General features: G+C 34.5%; 1 long non-coding RNA gene across 1 annotated transcript; it reads left to right on the forward strand.

Moving 5' to 3' along the window:
- The first annotated feature begins 5,143 nt into the window (after positions 1 to 5,143).
- Positions 5,144 to 7,677, forward strand: LOC131157836 (uncharacterized). Its single transcript, XR_009137329.1, has 2 exons — positions 5,144 to 7,347; positions 7,436 to 7,677. It is a non-coding gene; the product is annotated as an uncharacterized LOC131157836 (long non-coding RNA).
- The last annotated feature ends 4,262 nt before the right edge of the window (positions 7,678 to 11,939 follow it).

An 11,939-nucleotide genomic window follows, 5' to 3' on the forward strand; every position in this document is an offset into this window, starting at 1 on the left:
CTTGTTTTTCACTTTTTCTTTCTAAGTCTAGTAATGTTTGAGGGGGTATTGAGTGTTGGAAACCCTATTAATTTCTCAAATTTGGTTCCAAAAACTAGTTAAAGTAACTGCAAATAATTATGCATGAGTTTTCGTAATCTTAAATTTTTTAAAAAATTAAAAACATGAATATTTTAAACAAAAACAAGGGTGTTGCAAGATGTTTAAGCACTCATTCACAGTATCTTCATTTAATTGATAGGACAAAAGATACTCATCTTGTTTAAGATTTGATTAAAAGATAGAGAAATTTAAAAAATGTCATTAATCTTTCATAAAGTTTCTAAAATGTCGCAGGAATGACATCTCCCAAAAAAAGTTATCTTTTTATAAAATATAAGGGAAGATTTATGTTTTTCTACCATACTTTAGAGGAGATACCTAAAATGCTTGAAATCTTAGAAGTTTTTGAAAATTTTAAAATCTCAGCAGAAGTCATTATCATTTTATTAAATCTAAGAAAAAATTAGTGTCTTTCAGCCTAATGGATAATTTCATTAATCTTTATTAGATAATATTAATTTTGATAATATTTTTTAGGATCAAACTAAGGAAAATTTTCATTAATTATCAAATTTAATAATGCAACATGGATCACATCATCCCCCATTTAAAAATTGTTTCTTATGAACAGAAAATCATTCAATATGATATTACGATTCAAAAGCGACATTAATTACTCACATAATTTTCTTTTTAATTCAAGAAATCAATTTAACAACACATGTTAACAATTGTTCATTACTGTTGCCATTCTGAAAGAAGCCCAACAGGGAAGTGGCCTTTTTTGCCAAAGTTTGGGCCTCCTCCCAGCTGGGCCATCCGGGCCGAATAATTGCTCGTAAGCTTAGGTCTATCCACAACCAATTTTGTTTTGTCTAGACCTTGACTTTTGGGCTTGGATTTTCATTTTGGTTTACTCTGGTTTTGAGCATATGAATTTATAACTTTAGATTTAGATTTTGATCGGATAAATTTCAACATAATTTTATATTAATTTTTTATTCAAATCTCATACAAATTTAAATTTAAGGTCTTTTCAAAAATATGATTAGTTTTATAGAAGATGAATCCTTATGTAAACTATAGACCCTCCAAGAATTCGAGACTGCCAGAGAAGCCACTGGATGGAGCTAAGCTAAGATAATGAACATCTACTTGTTTCCATAGGCAATAGATTTGCTCACAACTATATCACCTTTTCACGAGTCACATCCCCTTCTTTCGAGATATTCTTGTGCATAATTTATTCAAAATTTTTTTTTTAAGTATATCCATTAAAATGTTGTCATATTTGTTATGAAAACCCGCAACAAAGCAAGCAAATGAAGGAAAGAGAAACAAGAAATCAAAAAACAGTTAACACATAAAACACATAGATTTGTGAAATTTGATAATTTTCTTACGTCCTTGGAGTTAGATTAGGTCAAGATTTCGCTATTCAACAATAATTACAAACAAAATGCTCTAATTAACTTCTTAACCTTACTCCCCTGATGTTCAACAGTGCTCCGCTCTAACTTAGCATAATACATTTTATATGAGGATTTAATAGGACCTTCGTTGAGGGGGATTGCACCCCCTCCGACTCCCCCCCGCTAGTCGCAAACAAATGTCACACCTAGAATAGTGTTCATGTACTAAAAATCAAACTTCACATACAATGCATGTGGTATGGGTTAGCTAGGTTCCCTAAAGTACTAGTAGTTTTGTTGCAACGTCTCAGAAAAAGGTCCAAAATGGCGAGGAGTAATAATAACAAAGGTTCGATGGAATCACTATTAACCTGTTATTTACCTAGGTGTAGTTAGTTCTCCTAATTACAACTCGTTGATTGGTTTCTATGTCGTGATGTCCTAGAGACGAGGTCTCGGGATCGCGAGAGGATAAAATATGATTTTTGAAAAATTTGAATTGGAGTCCCCACTAACCTATTATTTACTTTGGTGTGGTTAGAATACCTATTTAATATTCATTGATTAGACACTAGACTAAACCTATGTCAATGAACTAGTAGTCTCAATCTGCTTTACCAGATTTGGGATTGAGAGTTTAGTTATGCGAGAAGAAGGTACTATCATCCCCTACACACCCGTTCTACGAATGGTGCCTATTTAATTATGAATTATCCCTAAATTCAAGATAATGGTCTTTAATTAATCCCTTTGAAATAAACAAATAAATAAGCAAACAAATAAATATTTAAATAAATAAAAGAAAGAAATGAATAAGGACGATTTAAAAAGAAAATAAAAATCATTGTGCGATTAGGAATGTCTAAGAAGAGCTCCAAATGAAGGAATCTTGTTAATAAAACCCCTCTCGAAATTGATACAAGTGAGGTCTAAAAACAGCCCATTGCTCTTTTTTAAATCATAGGGACACATTCAGGTTAAAATTGGGGAAAGATATCAAATTATGTGCAAAAAAATCTTTAAAAATATCCCTATATTTTTCCAAACTTTTGTAGAAATTTTTTGTAATTTTTCAAATTTTTTCTAAATTTGTTTTGGGTTTTTAAAGACTTTTTCTCATTTATTTTGGCTAAAAACAGCCCAAAAATATATTTTTTTTTTACTCAAAATACTTTTCTCAAATTTCTCCAATTTTTCTTGATTTTTCCAAACTTTTTTCTATTTTTAATGATTTTTATTATTTTTCTCAATTAAAATTTTAATTAATAAAATAATAAACTAAATTAAATAGATCGATTCATCCGATTTGAATCGATTCAACTAGTTCAGGAAGTGGGAGCCATGTGTCAATCCCATGTGAGGACATGTGGCAAAACATTTTTATTTTTAATTATTATATATATATATTATATTTTTTATTCCCATTTTACTACAAAAGGTGATGTCATATTGACGTCATCCCTGCCACGTGGCAGTTTCTGATTTACCCAGGGAAAAGGATAATAATTGATGACGTGGCGCAGTCTAGATCATCCAAAAAAACACAGATTGTACAATCTAAATGAAGTCACGTCTCTCCTAAAAATTTGGACAAGATTTCGACACGTGTCACCATGGGGCGGCGACACGTGGCCACTAAACCCTTTCATATAAAAATGAATTTTTTTTTCTTCTTCTTCTTTCATTTGCTCAAATTTCTTTCTTACTCCTATTTTCTTCTCCCTCTCTGCGCACTCCCTCTCTCGTCCTCCCACTTTCTTTTGGTTCTCTTCTTCTACTTCTTCTTCTTCCTCTTCTTCTAGGCCGCGAATCTCTTTCTCTCTCTTGGCACACTCTTTATCTCTCTCTTTTTTTTTCTCTCATTCTCTCTCTCTCTCTCTCTCTCATATGCTGATCTCCCCCTCTCTCTTTTCTTTTCTTTTTATTTCTTTCCTTTTCCTCTATGTTCTAATGTTTGATTTTCTTGTGTTGTTTTGCAGGTTAAAACAGAGTTTTTTTTTTTTTCTTTGTGGGGGGGGGGGGGGGGGGGGGTTGAATTCAGCCAAGATAAGTCCTTTCCTTTTTTTTTTCTTCCTGATTTATTTTCTTCCGCTTTTGCAAGATTCAATCAGATTTCATGTTCGATTATGTTCTGTATTTTTAGGTTGAGTTGTAATATGTTTTGGGTGAGTCCGCTCGCCAAACCCGGTGGGTCAATTCATCAAACTAGATAAGTTTGGGTTGACTTGAGGTGAGTCGACACATTGAGTGGGTTATAAAAATTTGGGTTCAAGAATTGGGCTTGAAAAATGGGTCCTAGATCTTGTTTTAAAAATTAATGGATTTAAAAAAATTTTGGGCCTAGGGCCCCTACTGTTAAAAATTAGCTTTAAAAAATTGGAACCCTAGGCCTTTGTTTTTAAAAATTAAAGGGTCTTTTTAAAAAAATTGAATTTGGGCCCCTAATTTATTATCAAAATACGTTAATGGACCCAGGTAGACCTAAGTACTAGGGAGTCTAGGTTAATGGGTCTGGTCCATGGGTCAAGTCAACCCACAAATTAGGTTAATGGATTTAGTCAATGGGTCGGGTTAACGGGCCAAATCCAGACCCACAGGTCGGATCAGACTAATTTCAAAATGCCTTTGTTCCTTGTCACGATGTCCCAAGAGCGAGGGTACCCTGGGGTGGGCGAATGAAAAATAATGGTTTTGATTTTTGAAAAAAAAAAAAAAAATTGGAGTTGCGCCACTAACCTTTTGGAGTGTAGTTAGAACACATGATTACTACCCAAATAAGAGTAGAATTAGTCTGCGTTACCATGATCGGGATCGAGAGATCAGTCATGTGAGGGGAAGGTACTAGCACCCCCTATACACCCGTTCTATGAACGGTACCTAATTAATTAAAAATTATCCTAAATTAATTTTAATAGCCTTTTGTTATACTCCCTTTGCAAATTTACAAAATATTAATGTACATGCAAACAAATAGACCACACAAATATTTACATTTTTACCTAGTATGTTTGTAATAAAATATCCCTCACAACTAAGACACGTAAAGCTTGAAAAGCCCATGCCCCCTTTTGAAATGATAGGGATAAAAATCGAGAAAATATTTTATGAAAATAGCTCCCAGTTTTATTTCCAAAATTTTATAAAATTTCTCTAAATATTGAACAATATTTTCAAAATTTTCAAGGAGATTTTTGGGAACCATTTTCTAATTTTCTGGATGAAAAGTGTGTAAAAAGAATTTCTTGACCTCAAACATATTTTAAAATTTTTTTCGTGATTTTACCTGATTTTTTGTGCTTTTTCCATATTTTTCCCAAATTTACAATCAAATAAACAATATAATACGAAAATAAATAAAGAAAATAAAAGGGACCATTTTAAAACCAGCTCCAAAGGGTTAACTGGTTTGCAGAGAACCGGAACCAGTCATCAGGCCAAGCCACGTGCCATCTTTGGGCGAGGACACGTAGTGCACACAAGGACATATACATATACAATTATTTAAGCTTGCAGGGGATGACGTCAGTGTGGCATCACATGCCACGTGTTGGCCATCGGGTAGGGTGGATCGATACAACCTGGATCATTGACATGTCACTATCATGTCCTTCATTAAGAAGCACAGATTAGACAGCTAAGGAAGAGCCGCGAAAATCCCTAAATGTATGGAGGATGAGGCGCCATGGGTCACACACCGGTGGCTTCGAGGCTAAACATATAAAAGGTGAGATTTTACGTTTTCAGGCATTTTCCCCCTTCCTTTCTCTCTCTATCCTCATAAGCTATCCTCTCTCTCTCTCTCTCTCTCTCTCTCTCTCTCTCTCTCTCTCTCGCGATCTAAAACCTTGGTTCATATCTTCATCTCCCAAAAACCCTAACCTACTTTGGTTTTGTTCTTTAACTCTTTGATGGTTCTCGGAAAAAAAAAAAAAAAAAAAAGCCCTTTGTTGCTCTTTCTTTCAACTCCCTTGAATGATCTGAAACCCTGGTTCAGATTTTCATCTCCCTTTGTTTTCTCACTCCTTGAAAACTCCCTTGATTTCCCTTATCTATCCTATTTTAAACTATTAGAAAACCTAACCCTTTGTCCTTTCAAAAAATCAAGAACCCTAATTCTTATTTTACAGCTTCCCTCTTTCTCTGTTAAATTGTTACCCCAAATTTGTTCGCCTTTATAGTGGCGAATTGTAAAACACCCGAGGGTGTTCCAATGGTGAAGTTCGGTGCTAGATCTAGGATGGGGGGTCTATTCGGTTCTCGAAGGTGCAATAGATAAGTATTACCCCCTACTCAATCTTTTTGTTTTTTTTTTTTGTGCGTGATTGTGTGTATGATCCGTCATTACATGTGGGTTAAGTGTTGATCTGATGTTGTGTGCTCGTGTTTAAGCGATTCTAGGGTTTTCAAATCCAAAGGTTAGGGTTCAGGGACGAGTCAACTCGTCCGAACCCTAACCCGTTGAGTTGCTACGGGGTTGACTCGCATGAGTCAACCCCTGGGTTATGTGGGCTTAGATGTGCCCCGAGTGGGCCTAGGGGACTTGACACGTGTTGGGTTTGGGTTAAAATGTGTTGTGGGCTTAGTTTCTTTTTTAAAGAAAATGGGCTTCGGGTTAAAAAAAAAAAAGTCAATTGGCTTAGGTTTAAAATGTTTGGTGGGCTCGGGTTCTTTTAAAAACATGGGCTTGGGTTATTTAAAATAAATGGACTCGGGTTTTAAAAAGTTAGTGGGCTCGGGTTCTTTTAAAAACATGGGCTTGAGTTATTTAAAATAAATGGACTCGGGTTTAAGAAAAATTAGTGGGCTCAAGTTTTTTAAAAACATGGGCCTGGGTTATTAAAAATAAATGGGCTCGGGTTTAAGAAAAATTAGTGGGCTCGAGTTCTTTTAAAAACATGGGTCTGGGTTATTAAAAATAAATGGGCCCAGGTTTAATAAAAATTAGTGGGCTCGAGTTCAAAAAATGTTTTGCGAGCCTAGGTTCTTTAAAGTGGGCTTTGGGTCTCTTTTTTAAAATAGATGGGCTTGGTGGTTTTCTAAAACGTTTGTGTGCTTGCTTTCTTTTTTAACGTGTGGGCCTTAAGGGGGCTTAGAAGTGAGTCAGGCTGAATGGGACTTGGTTAGGGTTTGGTTCAGTTATGGGTTCAGTGGGACTAAGACAGGTTCAATTCAGGTTCAGGTTCAGGTTCAGGGGGCTTGGTCGGGGTTCAGTTCAGGTTTAGGTTTAGGATTGAACACAAATTTGGGTTTGAGTTCCTACATTCAGAGTCTCATACACAGTCTAATATTATAAGCCAAGAAGGAAAAGCCTTCAGTTACCTTGTGTCTTCCTCTCCTCTGGTCTTCTTGTCCTTCTTGTGAGTCTGTTAGGTATTGGTCTAGGGTGTCCTTCTGGGGATGACTTCTAAGTTCTGAATGTAGGCACTACAGAGCCCCTTCTTCAAATGGGGTGGTCAGGCAACGGGTGTGCCTTTTAAGGGGATGCCTCTGATTTTTGAGAGCCTTGTAGGATTGCTACTACTTTGAAAACTTCTTCAGGAACTTCTTTCTTTCGGCCTCTATCTGTCTTCCTTGCTCTCAGTATGCACTCCTTCTCTTCTTCGCTCAATTTTTTGTGTATTACTTTGTGCGAGACTCCCCTATTTATAGGGTTGGTCCTAAGTCAGCTTAGGTAAGGTTAGGTCAGTCTTTTTTCTTTCTTCTTTCCTTCCTAGCAGCAATCAATTGTTGGCTTTCCTTCTAACAGCGATCCATTCCCAAATTCTTGCGATTGGGCTAATTCTCCAATTAATGGAGATTCTAGGCGCGAGTCTGAGGAGGGAACATTTCAAATTTTGTCTAACATTTTGCAATATTCACTAGGAGATTGTTTCCAAATTGGTTTTCCACTAAGGTAACTCTGCACACATGTCTAATTTCTCTGATTTCTGCATTTAAAAGTTTTTTGATTCACTAACTTTTCTTTCCCATTTGGTGGACAGGGAACCTGAAGATGCTTTAGCATATTCCAGTGTGTGCCAATTGAAGATTTTTTATTTTCAATATTTTCCTTATATTTCCTTTGTATTTATTGTATTCCTTTGTACTTCCCTATATTGTACATTATTTCCCTGTATTGTATTTCTATGTATCTCAACATTTCTCTATACTTCAGCACTCCCCGTATTCCTTGTACCTCATGACTTGGGCATGTGGCCACTTAATAAAATGTTTATTTGGTCACACATGCCTGAAACTTATTCACTCATGCAAACAAATAGGAGTTAAAACTGAAAGACCACAACTAAAATTTTCACTTAATCCAAAAATTGACAGGAATGACTTTACCAAAATCCTAAGACAAAAAATAATTTTTAACTAATGTATTAACTAGGGCTGGCTAAACTTTTATGAACATGGCTGTATGGTTTCATCAATTACACCCCTCACTCACTTGAGAATGGTCAACAAAAGACTTAATGATGAACAACCCCAACCTTGGGATCAAAATTTAGACCGATTTGACTTAGAACCCTTATTTGTTTGGAATGGATGACTTGAACCATAATTAAAATGACGTGGTAAAAATTAAGATGCCTACATTCCTATTTTGAATTGATATTAAATAAATAATATAAAAAAATATAGGAATAAGCATAAAAACCTACCTGTGTCTTCCACTCCTTCGGTCTTCAAAAAGAGAATACTGATGCCTCCCTTTTGTTGTATAATGACACTGGTGCTGGGAAATTGCTTCACCCTAACTTGCTCTGCTCTGGGAATTACCTAGTACTGCTTCTTTGTTCTTAAGCTGCTTGTCTGGACTGCTTCTAATTATGACATGATGCTCAATAATTAGATCCTTGCTTAGATTTTCAATTATTTTACATTTTCAGATCATTCAGCGTGATACACAGAAGCAAGCCAATATTTTCCCCCAAAAATTTTCCTGCAATACATACCAGCTTTTTCTGAGATTTAACATCTATGCTAATCGTAATTGAGTATGGCAGCCTTCCATATTACTTTTGTGGTTTCATGTAAAAGTCAAAGAAAAGTTGGAGACTAATCAAAACAATAGAACTTCAATAAAGAGAAAAATAAAAAAAGAACTTGATTGGTTGACGTGATATGAATAGGTAACTTCATTATAATGTTTTTGGGCATGGTGTCATCATTAGTACATATATTGCTGTTTGAATGTCAAAACAAAAGTAAAACTCACTTACTTACTATTATGTGTTGTTGATATTGCAAACCCTATGTACTTATCCATTTGTTCATGTTGTTTGTTCGTGTTCAAACTTTCATTATTATCTGATAGAGGCATTTACACTTCAGCTTGACTTGTTGCTAGACCCTTACTTTCTAAGTGCTAGACTAGACAATTCATCATATTTTAACGCACTTAGCATAACATAAAGGGCATGTCTTGTAGCAAAATATTTGAACTCTAAAATCTGAAATAACGATCCAAACTCAAATACACATGTTGTGTTGAATTTTAGTTATATCCTTTTGTTAATGACTTGTATCACTCCTCATCATTTCCATAACATGTTGGCATAGTTATGGATCATCCTATTATTATATTTGTGGTTTGTCTTATGGATTCTTTAATTGCTGGTTCACATTTTGTAATTTTTGAGGTGGGTAGAATTGTGGATGATGAACAGTTTTTTTAATTTTTTTTAAATTTAATTTTTTGTTCCCAGCATAGATAACCTAGATGTAAGAGAAGTTTTTTGGTATCCCAAAGAAAATTTAGGTATTATTTATAGTGCAAATGTTAAACTTGATTGGGATGCTTAAGCATTTAAATAAATAAATTCATATAGTTCTCAATTATTTAAGAAAATGAATTTTCCCGTAGATAGCTAGCGGAAATATTTATTATCTTTTAGGAATAAAATAAATACAAGGGCAAAAGACACCAATCTCTTCTAAGGTTTCAAAAATTTCAAAAACCTCCCCTGAGGTTTGTTAAAAAGACCCAAACTTTTCCTTGTATTTTGTTTAAAAAAAAACAAGTCTTGTTAGGGGAGGTTTGTGCCTTTATTGGCAAATTTCATGGAAAGTCACTAGAATTTTTAAAACCTTAGGAGAGGTCCGTGTCTTTTTGCCAAACTTTAGAGGAAGTCAGAATCTTTTCTCCTAGATACAATCATAGTTAACCAAATCTTGACAATATTGGCTTAACTAGAAGTTTTTGTAAGTTACATCCTAGATTGGAACTTCCATGAGTTATTATTGTTAATTGATTTGGAAACAAATTGATGTTTGAAATAAAATGAGATTGAAGGACTTAAGTTTCATTAGTAAAATAAATTGAGATTCTAAATAGTTTTAAGTGTTATGGAATATGGACTTTGTTGCTTTTTCTTTTCTTTTTTTTTCTCTCAATTTGGCCTATACCTGTCTATGGAGTTCAGAGTTTTAACTAGTTTTGAGTTTTTGGCTTCTCATCCTTGATGGTAATTATGGTATGTCATTGAATGTTTACATATTATTATTTAAGTGCACAGATGATTGTCACTGTTCTTATTCCTTGGATGGATTAAAGGTATATTATTAATTACTCGACTTTAATATCCTCCTAATTATGATTATTGTTATTTTTTATGACTAGAGACTTATCACTTATGCTGTGTTGGAATTCAGCTGAGTTGATATAAGCATAATTAAGACTAAAAAATTACATGTGCATGACAAAATAATCCTCACAAAAAAATGTGCGGGTTGAATGGTGTGCGTCATAGTTTTAAAACTCAGACCGGATTGATTGGTATTGAACCTAAGATATCACTCTTGAAACTTAACAATGCTGCCACCAAACCAAACCAAATGGGGAGGGGGGCGGGGGGCGCTCTGAATTTGGTATTTAAAAAATTTCTTCCTAAGTCTAATTAACCAGAAGCAGTAATACACAACATAATGTCTGTCTATGTAATCCCAATCATGCTGGTAAATAATTGAGCAAGTATTTAAACAATTAAAGTTGACTCAGTATTTCTCAATCATTCACAATATTAAAAACATAAACATTCAAGTGTAGAAAATAAATTGCGAAAATTAAAATCAGACACAAGAAATATTATCGGGATTCGGCCAATACTGCCTACGTCCCTACCTCTAACTCGCAAGTTCGAGAATTCCACTATTATTCACTTAACAGGTGGAGCGGCACCATATACAACACCATATCAAATTACCAAGGCTGACCTCAACTTTTATAACCTGATCCTTACGGGATAGATCAACACCCCCTCAGGCCACGCCTGGACTACAATAAATCAATATAAATTTTTGCGTATAAATAAAGATACTTCTAATACAAGCAGATTTGTACCGATACGCACAAGCAATAACCAATCAAGTTCAGTATGATATGGATGTATAAGCTCAGTGAAGTATAAATGTCAACTCTCAATTATATGCAACAATAACAATTTATATGTGAGAGTGGTGTGAATATATCTTTGAATTAAAAAATATGTATGTCAATCACAAACAATAACCTCAAAGATCTCAAGAGCACACTCAAATATTTTTAGGACAAATATCAAGTATAAAATATAGGAGATATTTGAAATCAAGTTTGTTTGAAAAGTATTTCATAAACGCACAAAAACAAGCTCAAGAATCTTGCAACACTAATGCAAGACTTATAAGCCTTTAAGAGTTATTCCCAGTGAAAACTTATGAATTAAATCACAAGGGAACACTCAAGTTTACTCTCAATAAAATCAATTATCAATCAAGCAATTTGAGAGTGTAAGCTAATATAAACACTTACTCTCAATAAAATCAATTATCAATCAAGCAATTTGAGAGTGTAAGCTAATATAAACAATCTCCAAAATATTCTTACCAAAGGATTTTAGCGAGAAGGATAAGTAAGAATAGGATATGTTGGAATTGGTGTGATCCCAAGAGAGGGGGAATTGGGTTTTAAAATATTTTAACTAATTTAAACATTTACACCAATTTACCACATATCATATCTCATTTTAATTATGATCGTGTATGTAAAAACAAAATAAGCAATATGTACAGACATACATGCGTATCTCATTTAAAGTGAATGTGTGCATGCAATTCGATATAACCATAAGTGAACAAGCATACACATGCTAAATTTAAAGTGCATAAATTAAATGAGATCAGGAGAGAGCGACACATGATATTTTTTATCGAGATTCGGTCAAACCAGTCTATGTCCCCGCCTTGGGCATACCCCTCCAAGGATTACACTATCCCTACTCACTTAAACGGGTGGAGTAAAAGTTGTTTACATCCTCTACTTATAGGGCGAGAAAAACCTCAGCTCAATTACAAGGCTGAGCCCAACTTCTCTCACTTACGGGGATGAAACTCCCCAATTCAATTTTTGGGCTGAACCGAACCGGTCCAACTTACGGGGTTGAGACTCCCCAGTTCAATTCCAGGATGAACTGAACCGATACAATAAAAATATTTTTGTATATGATAATGCTCCTGAAAATA

Source organism: Malania oleifera, chromosome 1 (genome assembly GCF_029873635.1).
Source record: "Malania oleifera isolate guangnan ecotype guangnan chromosome 1, ASM2987363v1, whole genome shotgun sequence".
NCBI classification, from domain to species: Eukaryota; Viridiplantae; Streptophyta; class Magnoliopsida; order Santalales; family Ximeniaceae; genus Malania; species Malania oleifera.